Raw genomic sequence first — 4747 nt, 5'->3', positions numbered from 1 at the left:
TTCCGATGATGGGTAAAAAATATAATAATTTCCAATTATTGACGTTCAGTGAACCTAAAGACCCAGAAAATATTTGAATTATGAAATCATTGCTCAACGTAGTTTACAAAACCATTTAATATGACTCATTTCTGTGGAACGTACAGAGCAAAACATTATTATTTTCTTTTATTTATTTATTTTTTTACGGAATTCGTGAGATCATACGTTTCAAGGAACGCAGTTAAAGTGGGGAAGTTCCCGCTGAGGCAGCTATTGCCTTACCGCAGTGGATTTCCCGCCAGAAATTCTCTGCCTCCGTGTATATAATGCAGAGGGTCCCTTGCCGGTCAGTCCAGTTATTAGGGTGAGTCCTGTGATAAGGTACACACCGGAGAGGAAGTAGTACAGGTAATACGACGGAACCGTGCTTTTGCATATTGTTGGTGGTATTTTCAAATTTCATATTTTCTCGGTTTAATGCATAGATATAGTTTATTTCTCTTTATCCTCACCATACGTATTTATCCCTTTAAGTGTTGGTCCCTTGATCTTTTGTCGACCAAAGAAGACTTGTGGTGCCCATACACAGTTTGGTCCGCTGGAAAATATTTGGAAGGTTGGGAATCAAACCGGTACTTGAGAATGCGGGTGCTTCCCTCTGCCGTGCGTCACCAGTGCATTAAGCTTAGTGTTTTGCAATATGTGCTATGATTGGGTTTCGAAGACAAGAAAAAAGTGAAGTTTCCAGTGAATGGAATAACCTTGCATAAAGTACAATAGCCACACTACGTAACAAATCTTCTCGGCGTCAAATCAGGGATATTACAGAATGACACATGACTGATTTCTGTGTATCCAGTTGCATGTGTTTCTTTAGGTGCGAATGTATCTGTGGACGACATAATGTAAGCGCATCCCATTTCGTGTGTCCACAATTTTGAAGTATCTCGTGATTTCAAATAGGTTGCATATTGCACACACACACACACACACACACACACACACACACATATATATATATATATATATATATATATATATCTATATATAGATATATATAATATAGGTATATTAAGCCAGTATTTTCACCTGAAATCAGATGCTAGCAATAACTTGTGTTATTTTTATCTTAAATCAGCTCCGATTTATCAACCATTCAAAAGAACTCTCATCCGTTTTGGGCAAATCAAAGATGGCTGACCGTTGTTATTACTGACGCATTTAAAACCGTACATGGTCCTATTCATATGCACTGTCCCTCTACAACAGCGACTCCTTCTCTGAAAAGCATCTAACGAACGAAAGGAAAGATCCAGCTGGGAAAATCATATGAATAGGACCATGTACGGTTTTAAATGCGTCAGTAATAACAACGGTCAGCCATCTTTGATTTGCCCAAAACGGATGAGAGTTCTTTTGAATGGTTGATAAATCGGAGCTGATTTAAGATAAAAATAACACAAGTTGTTTCATCTTACAAAATTGTACTACAAGGAATAGACGATGACTAGGAGGAACATGTTAAATGTTCCCCGCAGATTAAAGTATTGTATGAAAGGTAGACAGAAATACTTGACAGAACAGAGTCCTGTCTGGAAAAGAGTACGAGAGAAAATATGTTTTTGCCAATGCAGCAGGAATGTCGTGTGGCCAGAAGCTCTGGTACAGAACCTTCTGTCAGAATGCTGATGCCACCTGGGGCGAAAGACAAATCATTAGTAAAATCATAAAAAAAAAAAAATTCCCAATAAACTTTGCCTTACCGAAGACCCGCTGGTTATACTATAAACTAAATAACTGCAGTGTTTGAAAACTTAGTTTAGTCTAGTTTGATCTGATGCATTAAAAAAAAATGAAAGGAAGCGCTAAGTTTATTCTCAGGAACCCTATCGTGGAGAACCCCGAACTTGCGGAATTACCCTGGTACTTTTGTAATTGTAAATGTATTTATTATATTAAGACATCATTGTAAAGGTAAAGTGCTCAGCTTTAATTTGATGTATCATGTGTTGGTTTTATGTGTAAATGGCATTAGAAGCGTATTACATGACAGCGGTGTAAATAAGGCTTTTGTCGTCGAATTTAGTTTAGATGTCAACACAGAGTTTTGTTATGTAATTCTTCCATTGCGGCGACATTATTATATAAAACACCTACAAATGATACATCACATTAAAGCTGAGAACTTTAACATGACAACGCTCCCTTAATACAAAAAATATCCTTTCAAATAAGAAAGTTAAAGAGGGTAATTCCCCGAGTTCCGGTTTTTTCGCGATAGGGTTCCCGGGAATAAACCTGGCTGAATTGTAGTCCAGTAAATCGATGGACCACATCAGTCACATTTTCGGAATGTCTTAAACCTGTGATTGCGCCCAGGAGAAAGGACAGGTATAGGAGTGGGTCCACAAGGATTAGGAATTTCCTGAAAGCTCTTCGCACACCCTTTACCACTGTACTCTATTAATCCCGCTGTATGTTTCGGCAGCGCGGTAAATGCAGGTACAGCCTCAAGTGACGCTGTTATCAAAGTTTTGTAGCTCATTTCGTTTTGTTTCAACCCTCCAGGAATAGATAGGATTTTGCATATTGTCTGGTACGCACTCATCTGTCAGTGCTTGACTGGACTTGCCTGGAGGCAAAACGGTTGTTATTGCCTATATGAACCAGGCATGGCTCTTTCTGAATGAACAGGTAAAATGCAATAATTGTGAGAAAGAGAAGAGAGAATTTTTGTAGTAAAATAAGAAGATATTGTTATTTTGATACCAGAATGCACATTTAAAGAGAGAGATAACGAAGAATAACGGTTGAGTGAAAGTGCCCTGTTTGGTCTTCTGGTAATATTTGAATAACATCTGCGTAAGCTTTCGCCAATGATAAATGTCTAGGTAGCAACTGCCCCTAATCTACTACAGAATCTCTGTTCCCGAGGTAGGGAGAATTATATGGATTTTATGGTCAGGTATTATTATATGGGTTAGCAAAACCTTCGAAGCGCGTAGGAGGAGGAGAACAGTGGATTGTGGAAACAACTGGGAAAAAATTTGGCTAAGAAGGGAAAACACTGAAACAATAGTACTACGTTGACAACACAATTGATAGAAGAGGAAAGGGAGACATGCACGAAAATAATGATTGTATTAGCACAGAACAAGGCAAGTCATTATGATACACGATCATAATGACTGTTTAATAATAAAATAAAAACAGGTTCATTTAGTTTCATTACTTTGCAGTTGCTGGCAACATACTACTGTTCACACAAGTTGTCCTAATGATTCTTGCGTTTTTCTGCACTGCCTCGTATCTTAAACAAATGACTGACATTTTCCTTGCCGGCATCATTTCTATTGAAGGTATCAAAGGCATCTGATTGTTTCTTATGGGTAAACTAATCAAAAGAACAAATTAGTAAATAATACGAGTGTGCCGCGAGGTAACAGAAGACCTTCTTAAGCGTGAACGTAGGACCACTGTTAATGATGATTTCAGAACTATTGAAAGCTATTGTTTACGCATAGATTATTATAAGTAGAAAACATACAGATCACGAAGCCTTAATCTTTCTTTTGACATTGACACAGGTGCAGAAAGAAGAGATAGAGAGAACACGGTCATCATTACACAAGATGCATCTTGCCCTTGTACTTCTGGCTGCTCTCGCACTTCTAGAGAGATCCGATGCTTGGGGGACCAACCAGCAGAAGAAATATTATTACTATTCTCCGCCTCGCCCCTACGGTTTCCCACAGGGAGCAAGCTATGGTTCATTCAGTAGGCCTACTTTTGGAGTGAGCGGATTTCATTCGCCCAGCGCCCCGACAGCACTGGGGGGCGGAGGATTCCACGGAAGCAGTTTTGGTGGGCAGCCAGGATTTGCAGGAGGCAATGTCGGGGTCGGAAGTTTCAACTCTGGATTTGGAAGTTTTCCTGGAGGTAACATTGGAAGCGCTGGTGGTTTTCCTGGAAGTACCATTGGAGGTGGCCAGGTATTCCCTGGGAATATTGGAGGTTCTGGCGGACTCCCGGGAAATAATGCTGGCGGCTCTGGATCTCAGATACAGGGTGTAGGTGATGGGGATCTCGCTGGCAAAGTTGATGTAAGAATACAAAAATAATATTCTCTCTCTCTCTCTCTCTCTCTCTCTCTCTCTCTCTCTCTCTCTCTCTCTCTCTCTCTCAGAAGAAGAAGAATTTGCATTGCAGCCTTTTATCAATAAAAATTCGATGTATCTCACTTGTTAATCACCGCATTGTACAGTCTTGTTATTACAAAACAATAAAGGTGAACTGTTTTGGTGTTTTCTGATTTAGATCCAACATTATGATGGCTGTTCACTGAGCTGGAACCCTTGTTGACGTAAAGCCAGCTGAAAAGTCGCTCTTTTTAGGAAATGATACCTTGAGGAGTTTGAAGAACATATTTCACATCATTTCCTCTTGGCCATTTATATGAATCATTGCCTGTAGACAGACTAGCTGTGTCTGCTAAGTGATGACAACTCAGAGTAAAGCCCGGAGATCATTTTGACTTCACTAAGTAAACTCTTGTATGTGTTTCTTTACACCTCACAACTCCCTCCACCCCCACAAATGTGTGTGTGTGTTGGTAAATATAGCTGATATTTGAAATTGTCAGGTAAATTGTGGCTGGGATGCCCAAATTCCAAGTGATGCAGGAAAACACTACCAAAAGGAAAATAAAGGAAAAATAAGGCATTAACATGTCAGAAATAGCAGTCAAAGCCTCGCCCAGTGTGCA

At 39.6% G+C, this 4747-nt stretch overlaps 1 long non-coding RNA gene across 1 annotated transcript; it reads left to right on the top strand.

Moving 5' to 3' along the window:
* The first annotated feature begins 228 nt into the window (after positions 1-228).
* LOC135218556 (uncharacterized) lies at positions 229-4281 on the top strand. The gene is made up of 2 exons (XR_010315355.1): positions 229-390; positions 3570-4281. It is a non-coding gene; the product is annotated as an uncharacterized LOC135218556 (long non-coding RNA).
* Positions 4282-4747: the final 466 nt, after the last annotated feature.

The sequence above is a fragment of the Macrobrachium nipponense genome, chromosome 9 (assembly GCF_015104395.2).
Source record: "Macrobrachium nipponense isolate FS-2020 chromosome 9, ASM1510439v2, whole genome shotgun sequence".
NCBI lineage: Eukaryota > Metazoa > Arthropoda > Malacostraca > Decapoda > Palaemonidae > Macrobrachium > Macrobrachium nipponense.
The sequence above is the reverse complement of the archived record's forward strand: the minus strand, read 5'-3'. Positions and strand labels throughout refer to the sequence as shown.